Genomic DNA, 16,892 nt, shown 5'->3' with positions numbered 1-16,892 from the left:
CTTGTGTAACTTTTGGGGACTTTAATGATTAAATCCACAGTAGTAAACCCGATATTGAACGTCTTTTAATACATTTTAATTGACACGATCATTTATTACCGCTAGCTTACTCGAATGCTAACCGCCATGATGTTTACCCTTTGTGAGGGTCTGTCAGCCAATAGCAGGCTGTTCCATAAAAACATGATGCTGCCCGAATAGAGCATAATGAGAAGAGTAAACTGCTGACAGGTGTTTTGTTATTAATTTGTAATCAGGTTCTGCAGGTCAGGTTTCTGACTTTTAACTTTTGTTCTCCAAACCCTTATCCCAACCCTACCTGGAAATTTAATCTGATTTTATCTTCAAAAATCTAGTGTGTATTTCCATCCTGATAGACCCGATGTCTCACAGTAGGTCTCTGAAAGAGGGGGCACCTCTGCAGCCAGACTGTCTATTATAGATCATGTTGGCACTCCAGCTGGTGTTCTCTTAAACGGGCCATGTTTCCGTTAAAGCTCCTTTGATGACCTTTTTATTTGTGTCAGTTTTGGCGACAAAACAGTTGTTCATGTGAGCCAGTTTTGTCTTGTTTCTGTTTTCTAAACAAACAATCAAAAAAATTTAAATGCTTTATATCCATCTAATGTTTTGGTTTATTTGAATCTCTGATTCTGGTGATCTTAGATTTGACACTGATTCCACTGTAGCTGCTTCAGGCATGAATAATAACAATAAAAATCAATCATCATTTTCTAGGTCATATGGAGGCATCAGTATCAATTTCAGTCTATTTTCTAAACAGATGGAAACTCACAGAGGAATACTTCAGATGCCCATTTTGCCACTTTGTTCACACGTTTGCCTCTGTAACCCATTGTTGCCACTTTTAACCCATTTCTTTCCACATTTTGCCTTTTTTGACGCATTCATCCCTTCTGTTTTTCACCATTTCTCATCATTTTCCCTCCATTTTTACTTTTCTTAACCCATATTTCCCCTTCTATTTGATTTTTGCTTCTTTACAACATTTTTGCCCATTTTTGCCGATGTGTAACCACATTTTTTCTGCCATTTTAACCACTTTTTCTACTTTTTTCCACTTTCAAATGCTTTTTTGCCTGTTTTGAAGGCCTTTCCACTTTTGTTGCCGCTTTTTGCCCATTTTTGCCACATTTAACCAATTTATGCCACTTTTTAATCGCTTTTCACCATTTTTCTGCCCTATTTTTACCCTTTTTGACTCTCTCAACCCATTTTTCCTTCTTTTATCTAATTTTTGCTTCTCTGTACTCATTTGTAACCATTTTTTTACCATTTTCTTGTGCCATTTTTTTGCCACTGAGTGACCCATTTTTGCCAGTTTTCACCTTTTTTGCCCTATCACTCCTATTTAATTATTTTTGCCTCTTTTGACTAGCCATTTCCGTCCTCTGTTAGCTCTGACATTACCTTTTATATGGTTTAGTTAATGTGCCCATCCACATTGTATCAAACAAGGTAATTATGATTTAAGAAAACATGTTTACATTTTGAAAAAGGTTAGCATAAATCAATAGTATTTATTTTTTGTGTATTTAATAAAGGTGGTTATAATTCAGGTTAAATATGAAATATGGTTATCACAGAATAACTTAATAATATCATGGTTTTTCTGACCTCCATGGGTCCCCCATTTGACTGGGCTCCAGAAAGCTCTCCCCTTTATCCCTCCTACGGGCGGCCATGAACATGCTCTAAACACTTAGCTAAACTGGTGTAATGTCCCTTTAAACAGAAAAGGCCACAAGGAAATTGAGGAAATATTATCAGTAAAAGTCAGTTAAGAGCTATTCGCTGGTACGCCTTGGTTCAGCAAGATAGATTACTGTGCAGCTTAAAACTTTCCAGTATCTGGAATCACATCTCGGTCCCCCTCCGGCTTAATAGACTGAGTCCTATGGGAGGCTTCACTCCTGTGTCACTCTGCTGCACCACTCCTGGCTCAATAAACTCTAAAAATATTACAGCAGAGAGGTGAGTGGACGAGCACATTCCCCTGAAAAAAAAATTCAAAAGGCTATGATTTATCCAGAGAATCTTCTTTCAGAGCATGCTTAAGAGCTTGAGGAATCTCATCCACCTCGTCAGCCATTTGGTGTAAGTATTAACCCCCTTCATAATCTCTGCGCTGGCAGAGAGGGGCAAAACGTAATCAGCTCAGATAACTGGGCTATCACAGAGGTGTGAGGCTTCCCTATCTATCATTCCTCCTTCATATTTCTTTAAAAGAAACCCCATTTTGCTTTTTTAAATTTTCACTTAGCTCATTTGTCTTCATCCTATATGGCGGCTGTCAGAGTTATTGCCAAGCAAACAGGATTTTCTTTGTTTCTTTATCATTTAATTGATCAGCAGACGGACCTGTAATAATGAATTGTTTCCAAGCAAATTCCTAAATTACAGAGCGCAGCGTGTAGTTACAACTTCATTAGCCGGGGCTTGAGGTTTTATCAGAGAGAAACGTTCATTATAGCGCTACCTTGCTTTGCGTTCCTATCTGCAAGTGAAGCATCAAAATTAAGGCAACATTTCCTCAAAATTAACATATTCCTTTCTAAGCAATTACAGCTGGATAAATTCCACCCCAGACTATTTAAACTGTTACTTCTTTGTTTGAGGAGAGTGTTATGAATTAGTAATACAGCTGGTGATCCCCTGGCTGCTAAATAGGTTGGAGGAAAGAATATATAATTATGTATGAGGGGAGATGGGGGAAGTGGAGACGGCTCTACAGATGAAAAAGCAGACAGCAAGATGTTGAGAGGGATACAATGCAGAAAGAGAGAGAGAGAGAAAAAGAGTTTATTCTGGATGGGTGGCTGTACTGTTGCAGCCTTGGTGGGTGTGCTGTCGAGCGCTGTACGGCTGAGTTGAGCAGCGGTGCAACTCGCTCTCGAAACCATCACCCACAGAGAGTTCCCCCAACTGTCACATGCCACTGAACCACAGTAAACAACACACATACACACTAAAAAAAAAAAAAAAAAAGTCACACATATGCACACACAGCAGAGCCATTTTCATTAACAGAACCACTGGCACACTCAGCCCAGCTGGTCCCTGAGTCGACACTGGAACTGCACATCTGGTGTCAATGCTCTGTTAGAGGGAGGCCATCTGCTTGGATGGAAGGAAAGAAGAGGGGGAGAAAGGAGCAGAGATGGGGAGTCAAAAGGAATCAGTGGGGGACAGAGAAAAACAGGCCTTATTGATACTGTGCCGTTCAACCTATGCACATAAAAAATGCCTCTGTTTGTCGGTATGTGCTGTATGCTCTCCGTGCATTAGTCCTCTTCCGATTAAAGAGGATTAGATGTCAAAGTCAGGTTTGCTTCATGAGCATTTGGAGCTAATGGAATGAATAGATAGCATGCTTAATGGCTGCACAAAACATGAATAATGCTCCCATATATTGTCCTTTGACTTCAGCAGGGAACTTGTATTACATAATACATAGAAACATTAATAATTCTCACGTGTTTCAATGTCACATTCCAGTATTTAAACTTCCCTGTTTTCCTGGTTGTACTGTTTGATGTTACAGTGCCTACCAGTCTGTTTGCATTAGATCATTGGCTGTTGAAGGCATGCCCATATAGAATCCATGTAATGCTCCAATTAACTCTGTTGGGCTACATTTATACTTCGCTCATACATGCAGATCTGTGCAGCAGCTGAGTGTGCATGGTAATGTGGAGATGATCCAGCTACCGGGGCAAGCATGGGGGGACAGGCCATGATAAAATCTTCTTAGATTCAGATTCAGACACCTTTATTAATTCCCTCACCCACGTCTACAACACACAACATTCGGCTGAAACATGTCAACACTGAGAAATCAACAAACAGAGGTCAGTGAAGGACAGCAAGGTCCAAGATAATTACATCAGAGAATATAAGGGGTGTAAAGGTACCCGTAGTTTGCAGTACTGATTCAGTATGGGCCTCTCAGTACGGTACAGACGTGTACCAAATGATTACATGTGGAGCAAAGCTCATAAAAAGACAGGAAAATGGCACCATCCTGGCTACCACACATCCACAACAAACAATAGGAGTAGCTAGAATATTCCCAACAGAGGACAGACTCGAGGACAAGACAGAAATAGTAGAAACATTATTCAGTGGGTGCTGCACTGACATCACATCAAATCAATTAAAGCAGGGGTGTTGAACTCAGTCAGGGACCAGATTCTGAAGTGTCAACATTTACCACAAACTGTCACCCTAATTTTTACTAGTGATAACTTGTAGAAAAAAATGAACATTTATGGTAAATGATTTTGGGATTAAAAATAGTCGAAATAATACATTTAAAGGCGCAAAATCTGAGATGAAACGTCAAACTTATTAGTTCAAAAGGGCAAAATATGAAATTAAAGGTGAAGATAATGTTTTTAAAAGTTGAAATCATGAGTTTTGAGGGTCAAAATATGAGATAAAATTAAAAATCATGACTTCTAAAGGTAAAAAAATGAGAACATATTCAAAATCATGAGCTGAAAAGGTCAAAATATGATTTTAAATTTTTTATTGTGAGTCTAAAAGATCAAAATATTAGGTTGAAAGTCAAATTTAGTAGATAAAAAGGTCAAAATGTGAGATAAAACCTAAAATCAAGGTGGAAATATGACATGAAATTTAAAATTATGACTCTAAAAGGTCAAAATATGAAATAAGAAACCAAAATCCTAAGTTTAAATCATAACTGTGAGAGGTGAATTTGAAAATATGAGATGAAAGCACAAATTAATTTCTTTTTCCACATTCCTGACTTTTATCAAATTATTTTAACTCTTTACTTTTTCAAATTTTGATTACTTAACAATGATATTTTAAATAATAAAGGTTACGTTTACATTTTTATACTGGAGGAAATCTGCAGACCTCATACTGGTCGACCAGTTATGGTATAAATATGATGTCATCTCGCAAGCCAGGTATCACTGTAACACAGGCCAGATTTGGCCCCCGGGCCTTGAGTTTGACACCCCTGCATTAATTTGAATGTCAGAATTGGGGGAGGGGAAGAGGGGGACTCCATCATGTCTGCAGCTGGGTCATAGCTTTGGTAACAGTTGTCCTCAAATTCCAGACGGCCTGTGTAGGAGGTCCCATCGGTAACTCAGTGCTGAATCTGTGATGAAAGCGGCTGGATAGACGTCATCTAACGAGCTAACTCACTGTTATATTATGATAGGTTCACTGGCGCTGGGAAATGTGAAAATAAGAGGAATTAAGGGTACATATATATATATGTATATATACATGTATATACTAAAAACATCAACTATTTGCCAAATTTATTTCAGTATTCTTGAGTTATTTATGCCTAAACTGTACATGTTGCAATTTAGACATTGTGTGCAAGGCAAGTTTCCAAGTTCCTACTTAAGAATTATAAGTTATTTGTTGTGTTTCTACTAAAAGCATGACTTTGAAATCAAGGTATGCCCCAAACTAACATTTTTCCATACCATTACACCTCTAGAAATACCCTCAATAAATAGACAGGTATAAGTGCTAGCATTCTTAGTCACCTATTCATGCACTAGAACAAGCTCAGAATGAGGAATGAAGCATTGTGGTGGTTTGTAACCACAACGAGTTCAGGTGCATCAGCAGAAAACTCCTCCAACCCTCCTCATTATGGACTCTTGACGTCTCGTTAATTCTTACTGACCATACTTTGACCCCAAAGTTTGACCCAGACGTCCAGGTCTCACTTTTGCATCAATTTGAGGAAAAAGGTCACAAACCCATGATGCACCAGCAGTAATGCGCTTCTACTTCACATTGCTTGCACACAAACGCAGAGTGCCTCCTGCCGCCAGTGGTGGACTGAATCATGCTCTTATTAAACCTTGATCGGAATTCGAGCCTGGGCATTATCCACTTACAGTTATTAATGCTGCAGCTCTCCAGGGAGGACAGAACAGGCAGTGAGGGAGGGGGTAGGGGGGACGCACAGCACACATACAGATGCTGCCATAAAAGCTTTATTGGTAGGTAGAATTGTTTACATTGCATGCATGGATGGACAAGGTTTGCATTACTTTAATAACAGGAAAATTGCTTGGGTGAGGAATTGGACAAAAGACATCCACTTTGAAAAGAGATACACAATACACCCAGCAGAAAGCAATCCTTTAACAGACACTTTATTATCAAACCAATCAGGAAAGTGGTGAGTACCCACACACTATAACCCTGCGCTAGATGCTTGATGAGACATAACAAAATTGCTCCTAAAATCCTAGCCGCAAGGGAGACAAAGAAATTCTCATTTTACTTTCCCAGTGTACTTAAACCTCAGCTGTTAATTAGAAATCTAAAGACATTCCTTCTCTTGGCAAAGTTAATTAAAAATGTGCACGTTTTTACTGCTGCTTTAAAGGAGTATGTCGCAAGAAATGCACAAGTAAGAGAGGGGTGAATAAAAGGGAAAAGGAAGGGAAATTGATGGAGAGCTCATGTTGCATGTACAGTAATGGTGGACAGGAAGGCAATTAGAAGATGTTAAGTGGTTGGCTAATTGAAGGTCTGTGGAGAAGGCAGAAACCTATAATAAAACCCATAGATTAATGCTGAATTCATATGTGTGGCCATGTTATGGAACTCAGATGGATTTGTAGTGCATCAAGACAAATGAGCTGAGAGTTGTATGCAGAAAATAGTCAAATAAAGACTTGGCAGGAAATTATTAGCATCCTAAATCAGTGTCTTTGTGCATCAGTTGGTCTGTAGTTCGTCCAAACTTGAACGTTCTATTGAAAGCAAAAGTTTGACCACCAAGTAAATCAGTGACCATGTTTGTGTACACATTATCTGATTCAACCTTCACACTTTGACAGCTAATCTGTGCTCTAAAATGCATCAGTAATGAAAATAATCACTTCTTGCAACCTCATGTGACTCCCACGGACATACCAATGTCACCTTGTGCACTACACCAGAACCTATTAAAGATGAATCTTAGCCTTCTTACCCTAGAAGAATTTTTAAAAAGGACTTCTCAAAGACTAATGTCTTACAGTGTATCAGCAGCTCAAGTTTTAAGTCAGAGACAGAGATTTTGCAAAGACTAGGGATCTTGCTGGGTCCCCAACTGCAAAACTGCAACTGCATATCTTTTAATTACTCTTATATGGCTGGTGGAAATCAACAAATACAGCTGCAGCCCCCAAATACCCTAGTATGCTGTGGCTAGCTAGTTACAGCATGCTGGCCATTCATTAGTTTTTTTAGTTTTCATTAGTTTTGCAAGAATTGAAAAAAATGAACTCAAGCGAATCACTTGTGTCGTGATGGTCAATCAGCATGGAGATCCTCTGGTGAAATTATTCACATACATCACTGGAGGATCTACAAATTATTAGCCTGGGGACAGGAAGTTTATTCCTGGGAAATGGAGGAGAAACTTGTTTCTGTTTGTGGCTACCCCGGGCTTTATGACACAACATGCCTGCTATACAGGCACAAGAATAATAAAGAGAGAAAAAGGAGTGAGGTCAGATTGCCTGGTAAGTTGAGAAAACTTTTGTCACAGCAGATACAAAGCAGCAATCCTCTCAGTGTAGTCAAGCACAGCCATGTTTGTTGACTTCTGACTGAAATGCCGCAGGTGGGAGAAGGAAGCCACTACCCTTTCGTGTCTTGTGGACACTTGCATTCACGCGACTGGATGCCCAAGTGGAGCGAGTTATTCACTAAAAATAAAATTAAGGCAGTAAACTCGAATAGGCGATTGTTCATGTTTGGTGTGAACACAACAAAAATCTTTAACCTGACACACCAGAGAGACTGTTTCATGTATACAATACATGGATATATTTCACATTCATCTGGGTAACCTCCCATACAAAGCATTTGGGAAGGGAAGGACTTTTAAGAAACAATTGGAATATCTATGGACGAACGTTACCGGCCAATCAGAGTGACAGTACAAATTAAGGTAGTAGATATTTGAGTTAAACAGGTAGGCACTGTCGTAGTTCACGATCAGTGGAACTAGATAAATGCTACACAGGCAGCAGCTGTTGTTATCAGCTTCCAGTACAACTAAACCCCACCTGTAGCTAACAGCCACTACCTTGTTCTCTTCAATGACACTGATTGGTCCAGTCTGTTTTCAGACCGGCAACAATTGATTCAGGTTGGAGCTTTTGCAAGATAAATCCGCCTGGTGACGGACATGGAATCTGGGGAATTGAACTGCTTTGCAAGGTTACTTAGTCTGAAGAGTTGCAATAATATTAACCATGTTTGGATTTATTGGAACACCCAAATGAGAAAGGGCCTGCCTTGTAACAGGTCTGATTAAGTTTTATAACACCCATATACCACATATGCCCAAACCCTAAAAGCTCTCATGATTTTATTGCAAATTCATGAAATTTGTCTTGAAGTGATATTTGGTGTGCTAATGTTATTTGCTGTCTCATTGTGTATAATAATCAGTCCAGATTTTCTTCTCTATGTGTTTTTTTTTCTTCAGATTTGCAGATTTGATAACAGTATTTCTAATCTTTATTTTTTGTTTCTAAGGTAATTTGTTTGCAATGGAAAACAAAAGGCTGAACTGAATCCAATTAAAATTTTGCCACCCACACAGAAGCCTTCAACCACATATGATTGTTGATGTGGGTGTTCTTGTTGTGTTTTAAGGTTAAATTAATTATCAAAAATGTGCTATAATGTTTGCAAAAGGTCATCAACGCCATCATAATAAAAGCATGGCTGGGTGTGATTTTTACCACAAAGAAACCTCTCCATCTAAAGTCTAGTGGGAGCTGAGCCTGAGCCAAGTTAAAAGAGCCAGCAGAAAGTGTCCAGATAAACTCAGGTTCAAGAAAAATGATGACGGAAAGGGACTTATTATTTGTTTAATGTACTAACTGAATAAAACATCAGTTTTATACAACACCGCCACTTCTAGTGGTTGGCACCAGCTGTGAGCTAAACTGAAACCAACAGAGTTAGCCAATGGAAACTTGAAACTTGAAACTTTGGCTCCCAATCAGCAAAGATCAACAAGTTTTGGCTTCCATCAAACTCAAAATGGTTTCTGATAACTTCGTAAATAAGACACAGTTTTTTGTCTTAAGCAGCCCAAGATTACAAACTCTATCGTAGGCCCCGATAAAACATACTGGAACATTTTTTAGAGTATATGTAGCATTTTAAACATTATTAAAGCAATTATCAAGTATAATAAGTAATTATTTGTTCAGTGCTGTCTTTGTGAAACAGTCGTATATCACATCATAACAAAATTTAAAGCTTTATATTATATCATTTAGTATCGTCTCATATTGCATTTTATCATATTGTATCTGATCATGCCACATTGTCTTGTATCACATCACTTTGCTTTGTATTTTATTAGGCCTATTTTTTTTTAATCATATTTCAACATTTTATCATATCCCATCATTTTAAACTGTATTGTATCCTTTTATAAGGCTTTGTATCATATTTTAGTAGATCGTGACGTAACGTATCATTTGGTATCATATTGTACTGTAAGTGTTATGTTTCATGTTATAACATATTATAACATAACATTTCATAATATATTGTAACAAAACATAACCTTTGTATCACATAATATCTTATAGTATTGTCTCATATTGCATTTTTTAGTCTTGCATCTCATGGTATCACACGGTTTTGTTTCATATCACATCCTTTTATATCGCATTATATCCCATCCCAATGCTTTGAATCATATCATATTTTAACATTCTATCATATTGCCTCATCTGACATTGTATTGTATCATATAATATTGTGGATTTTATATATCAAAATTGTCTTGCAATGTAATGTAACATTTTGTATCACTGTATTGTAATGTAACGTAAGGAACAATGTAACGTAACATAGTATAACATAAAAAAACAAGATATTACCCAACATTACGTAATGCAACATAACTAAACGTAACATAACACAACATTGTGTTTATCATTGCATCTTTCATCTTATACTGCATCTTATGTCATGTATCTTATATCACAGATTTTTTATTACATTATTTCATATCCTAACATACTTTATTTTAGTATTTTTTTTATTTTTCACTTCTTATTTTTAATCTTAACTGTATTGAAACATATTGTTTGTAAATTTTTATATCATATTGTATTTTAACATTTTATCATATGGCATCATTTTGCATTGCATTGTACGCATTTCATGAAATCCTATTGCATCATACTGTTTCATATTATAAAATAATGAATTTTTTGGCACTATTTCTTATAGTATTGTATCTTACTCTATTATGTTGCAATGTGTCATTTTGTAGAATTTGCATGGTGTCATATCCAAGAATATCAAATCTTATTGTATCATATTTTGTTGTATCTCTTTATATTATACTGCATCATATCATATCTAACTTAAATTATCCATAGGGTAATTGCATTATATCATATCATATCATATATAATATCTTATCTTACTGTATCATTTTTCATTGTATCTTATCATATTGCATTTTATCGCATGTGCGCTTAACTTGGTCAGTTTCAGCCATTTCTAAAAACTTTATTCATAAAGAAAACACTACTTACCATGACTACAACACCTGATTTGCACCTGTAGTTTGCAGTGTCTTTTCCTCCTGCCTCACTAACTTTAAGCATTGTGCCTCAGCAGTTTGAACTCTTTTCTAATCCTTAATAGTCCTTCCAAGAGTTACAGCACCTTCAGACACACCCGCCAAGCTGCATGAATTTTCCTCCCTGGGATGATATGATACCAGCAAGGCCATGCTGCCTGGACAACACAGGGATACACAGGGAGCGGTGGCTGTTGAACGCGCGCCAGACCAGCCTGACAGGGGGAGGGGAACACATGCTGGGAAAAGGGAAGCGACAACTGTGGCTGGATGTGGCTTTGATGAGGAGGCATGAGAAGAGGGGAGGCTCAGTCTTGGAGGGAAGCAGGTGTGTGAGGAGGTGATAAGGACACTGTGGCAGCTACCACACGCTCTCACACACACATACATGCATGCAAACAAATAAACATACTCCTGCAAATACCCCGTTTCTGAAGCCTTCATTCCAACTTCAACACTAAATTTAAATGGCATCCCTTCAAAAAAACTGAGCTTGCAGGTCCTAACTCTTTTCAGTTCCCCTCACATCACAGAGGGAGAATTATGGTGCAAGAAAAGGGGAATTAAAGAGTGGGAAGGAGATGATGAGAGAGGAAAAAAATGGGGGAGAGAGGTTGATTTAAGGAGCTAATATTGCTGTAAACACTTCCTCGCCGCGGTAGTGGAGGAAGCGTTAGTGTAAGTGTTTCTGCTTGCACACATATACCACACGCATATACATTTATGTGCGAGAGTTAAAGCGTCCCGGGGGAGTGCTTTGTGGCGTACGGAACAGAGAAAAGTAATTTATGGATGGGATATTTTTTTTGGCTGGCTTATTTCAGAATCCATTAAGATTAATTAAGTGTTGCTAAATGTGGTGCTATAGAGTTCAGATTCTGCAGATGCATTCTAATCATTAGCTCACAGTTTATTCAGGCTGCTTAACAGCTGCTAATAGCCCGAGTGAAGCCGGACCAGAGTGTTCTAATGGCAGGGGAACAGTGAGTAAGACTATTGGACTGGCAGACGGTGAATAAGTGATTTAGAAAGACATCTATTGCTGCGTTAATGTATATATACAATGCAGCATGAAAGTGAATCTATATCCCTCCACACACATATCAGAGTGGTGTGCACCTGTCCATGCTTGTTAATCAAAGGCTGGGAGATGGAGAAGGAAGCAATTAGACACTCTGTCATCAAATATTTGGTTTCTTTGGCAGGGGGACTGCATTAAAGAGTGAGGGAAGGAGTCACAGCCAAGCATGCTCTGCCTACTTCATATCCACTGTTATTTTAGATCGACTTTGCACAAGCAATTAGCGCCAATCAGGGATTAATTGAGCTAACACAGAAGGAGAAGGCTGGTTTTGGGATTGTTCTGCTGCTGCATTCCTCCTAACTCCAATTAAAACATCATCGAGTTGATTGCCTGTCTGTGCGGTTTTAATATGTGTGCATTTGTCAGCGCAGATGCATACATGTGTGGATGTTTGCATGTGCTGTTCAGCAATGTGGGTGTCTCTTGTCCTTCTGCAGCACCATGGGAACAGAACGGCTTCAGAGCAGGGAGTAGGTGGACCTTGAGTGCTGATTGCTTTGACAGCTGCCATTTTCAAGGTCAAGATATTTAACACTGTCATATTTGCAGTTCTGTGCAGGAGTTTAGTTTCTATTGTTCATTTAGCTTTACATGTGAGGTGTTTTTTGTACAATACTAGCAGATGCATGCATGTAAAAAAGCTGAAATGACATTGATGCCATTTATAAAACTTTTTTACAACCATTATGAAGCAGTTAACAGCAAAATAGCTCAGATGTAAGGGTCTGAGAAAGTACAAAAAATTATTTAGATGCAATGCATAAAAACTCTGGCCTTTAAAACAAAAACAAAACAAAAAAAAAATCACATTTGATACACAATTTTTGAAAGCTAGCATCAATATTGATTTTTACACCTAAATAACTATGATGAAAACAACCAGATACATGCTGCAAACAGACAACTCACTAGGAGAAGAAAGCACGCCAGAAAAAGAGTTTTCACAACACATAATATGGTCATAGATGAATTAGTGATGGAGGTGTGATTTAAGATTAATTCTTTTGCAAAGCATTCACCCATTTGGATATTTTACCCTTTAATTGATTTTATAAACCAATTATGGTCAATATAATTTGGCTTGTTTGGGAAAAAAAACACGACTAAAACAAAGTGAATGTGAACACAGATTTCTACAAAGTAATGTCAATTAGATGTGTAAATCTGCTTAGATTGGTCATTTCAAACTAAGTGACCAAGCAAGAAGGGCACTAGTGCGAGGCCACCAAGATGCCTGACTACTCTGAAGGAGTTACAAGCTTCAGCAGCTGAGATGGGAGAGACTCTTCACCAGTAAAGCCTTTGTAGGAGAGTAGCAAAGAAAAAGTAATAGTTAAAGAAAACTCGTATTTAATCTCCACTAGAGTTTGCAGAGACTCCTTGGTCAAGTAGAGGAAAGTTCTTTGGTCTGATGATACCAATATGGTGCTCTTTGGCTATTGGACAAGAAGCTATGTCTGCACATCACCACAAACACACCATCCTCACTGTGAAGCACTGTGGTGGCAGCATCATGCTGTGGGGATGCTTCTCAGCAGCCAGGCCCTGGAAGGCTTGTAAAGGCAGAGGGAAAAAAGAATGCAGCAAAGAATGGGAAAATTCCAGAGGACAATCTTATTCAGTCTGCAAGAGAACTACAGCTTTGGAGAAGACTTACTTCCCACAGGACAAGACACAAATCATAGAGCGAAAGCTACGCAGAAATGGATTTAAGCGAAGAAGGTGAAAATTCTGAAATCATCCAGAGAAAGCCCAGACCTCAATTCGATAGAGAATTTGTGGTGGGCTGTTCACACCAAGTACCTGTGCAGTTTGCAGTTTGAGCTTGAGCAGTTTTGCAAAAGAGAATTGAGTTAAACTGCAGTATCCAGATGTGCAAGCCTGGTTGAGACCTATCCTCACAAATTCAGTGCTGTGATTGCAGCCAAAGGTGCCTCTACTAAAAACTGACGAGCAGGGGGTGAATATTCATTTACTTTACCTTGCATATTTTTGTTTGATTGTTACTACTTTGTAGACATATTAGAGCCCGACCGATTTATCGGCAGGCCGATTAATTGGGCAGATTATAGCGTTTCACAGATTTATCAACATCGGCCAAAATGTAGCCGATATATGAACTTTTTTGGGGGGATTGTCACTGCTCCTGTCGCTCTGTGTGTCTCCATGCTGAACTCAGCCCGAGTGCCTGTCCCCTCCCCCTCAGACGCAGAGTGCAGCAGCAGCTCTCCTGCTGTCAAAGCCCTGTTCTCAAAGCGGCTTCATTTAGTGTACAGAGGAAGTGTGTCGGGAACTTTTCAAAATAACAGCATTCTGTACAAGTAAACAGAGTTTCTCTACAGAAATGTTAAACCGGGCTTTTACTTTGAAAAGCACAAACCAAAAAAGCTTTCATACGGTGTTTATCTTTCCCATGACATATTCTACCAGTGTGGAGACAGAAAGTTTCACTAAAAGTAGATCTTTAGAGAACAACTTTATAAAAGAGGCACATTTAAGCTTGTGGCCTTCCTCAGGGTTATCAGGAAACACATTGTCACATACATCTATGTGCATATTTGCCACAGGGATGTAAATATGGCTTTCCCTTTCCTGTCTAATATGGTCCACAGCCAGAGTATAAGACTATTACACAGCGTTTTAATGTCATCTAAGTTGCATCTTTGTGAAATAAACAAAGATAAACGCAACTGGCTGTTCACATGTCCACATTTGTGTTCATTTACAGTATATATACTGTGTATATCAATGTTCTTATTTCATATATCGGCCAAAATATTGGTTATCGGCCAACATATCGGATATTGGCTGATATATTGGATATTGACTTTTTTTTTTAGCCCCCAATGTCTTTATCGGCATCGGCCCAAAAAATCACATATCAGTCGGGCTCTAAGACATATGTTTTCACTTTGACATTTAATTGTGGTTTTTGTGAAAAAAAAAAAAAAGACAAATTATATTGACCATGATTGATTTATGAAATCAATAAAAAAATCAAACATCCAAAGAGGTGAATACTTTGCAAAATAATTAAGAATGAATCTTTTTTTAAGGGAGTGTATTTATCGTTTTTACTGGGATATTTAAGGCAGATATTGTGTTTTTGGCGACAGCTGTTGTAACAGAATTTGGGTCATTTGCTCTAAATTTTTCCCCGGATTATTTTAACCAGAAGTTGATACATCTAGAAATTATATACAGAATAATTTTGTATTTTATGAATGATTTAGTAAACGTCCTGAAGGGAGAGCTAAACACCACTGGAAAACTATTTGTAAACACAGGTATGTTAAATATACCATGTCAAACATTAACTCATATATGCAGTGGGCCATTTCATTTCTTCTATTTAGTTTCAGATTGAGTTTAAAGATTCCAGATTTAAAGAATGAGAGTTTTTTATGGTTATTACTTGATGGTTCAGGCCTTTCTGGGTTAACAAGCAGAATTGTAATCCTGTGCCATGAACATGCATTTTAGTGGGTTAAAGTTAAGATAAACACTTGCATAAAAGCTGCCTCAGGCAAGATGTGCTTGCAGGATTCTGAATTAAAGACTGCTTCAATGTCCTGTATAAATCTAAGAAATTGCAACTCCAGTCCAACAAATAGTAAAACCAGGTCACATTTGATGACATAAATTATCTTAATAATCCTCTCTTGTGCATAAAAGATAATTGAATTCAAACACGCTTACTCACAAGTTATACTTAATTTGTCAAGAATTATTTTGGTTAATTATACACATCCCTTCTCCTACTGAGGCTGTGCTCCATTATAAATGAATCCATATTTAGACGAGAACTGAATATTTACAAATGTTCCTTTTTCTGTAGTGTGGCACGACGCACTCAACTAAGTACAATCTTGTAATAAAAAACATCTAATATTGTAAATACTTAATGGAATCGTGAATTAATTCAATAAAATATGCAAAACAGACAAGAAAAATGTTCATATTTGATGTTGAAATACATCCTTTGTGCACGAGTACACAAGAATAGATTCACATTTTGGAGAAGTTATGAAAGAAACTGGTCAGCTGAGGCAATCTGAGCCAAGCTGGCAGAGTTAAGAAATGGCTTCTTTACAAGTGCACTCAAACAAACTTATTCCCTGAATTGCAAATTGGTGGTACTGTCTGCACCACTTAAGCATGCTTTCTACTGGATTTTTAGGCTGTTTTTTCAGTCATCTCAGATCAACAGTGGGCTTTAATTATGTTTATAATGTTTTATGTCTTAAGTCAATTTTCTCTTTGATAGTCAGGGGTCTGTATGCATATTAATCTATTCGATCAGCTTTGTTTTTGACAGAAGAATAAGCACCGTGAGGACTCAGGTTGGGCCTTTTCAAACCAACAGTTTTATAATTGCCACTTATTGTTCAGTCTTTAATGAAAAAGAGGGTGACCACTTCAATAATTGAACAAAAAATAAGTGGTCTCCATTCAAAAGCTGATCTAAGATGTGTCACACTCACCACCGCTGCCAGGGAAATGTGACTGCTAGAGAAATTAACTGTTTTGTTTGATGCATGCATTGTTTGTAGTCATGACTTTTGAATTTTCTGCATATAATAAATAACATTTCTAAAAAAAAAAAAATACAAGATTCAAATTCAAATTTGCTGGGGCTTCCTGGTGTAGCTAGCAGTTAGCAACAAAATACTTATAGCTTCCTTTTCCACACAAAAATAATCTGTTAATTTACAAATTACTAAAGTCAAGAGGAAACACGGCTGAAAATTCAAAAACATTGTGGTAACGCAGATTCTTTGTGAGTTAGATTGAAACAGCAGTGGTAGCTAGCTGCAGCATGCCACTAGCTAACTGTAGCCTACGGCTCAAAGCCTATAAGTAGCAGCTTACTTTCAGCTTTCAAAGTTTAAGTTATAGTAATAAGTTATAGTTAGCTATAATACACCTCCATTAGGCAGTCCTGTTCTTTAGTCTCCTCATTATGCTCAATAATTTATCTCCTCAGCCTTGTTAGCATAGCCCTTGCTAGATTTAGCAGTGAGTAGCCTATAACCACTGATAACAGCTATATTTTTATCACATTCAGCTCACTAGCATTAATGCAAAAGAAAGGACAACAATTTGTATTTCACCAAATAGATTTAAAATCTGTGGTAACTCCTAGACTGGAAACTAGCA

The 16,892-nt window shown here is 37.7% G+C and overlaps 1 protein-coding gene across 1 annotated transcript in view; it reads right to left on the bottom strand.

Moving 5' to 3' along the window:
• The window catches only part of LOC121518684 (roundabout homolog 2-like), a 161,836-nt gene that overhangs the window by 107,022 nt on the left and 37,922 nt on the right, over positions 1–16,892 (bottom strand). The window lies entirely within an intron of this gene.

This window comes from Cheilinus undulatus, linkage group 12, assembly GCF_018320785.1.
Source record: "Cheilinus undulatus linkage group 12, ASM1832078v1, whole genome shotgun sequence".
Classification (NCBI taxonomy): domain Eukaryota; kingdom Metazoa; phylum Chordata; class Actinopteri; order Labriformes; family Labridae; genus Cheilinus; species Cheilinus undulatus.
Note: the sequence above shows the minus strand (reverse complement) of the source record. Positions and strands in the feature narration are given on the sequence as shown.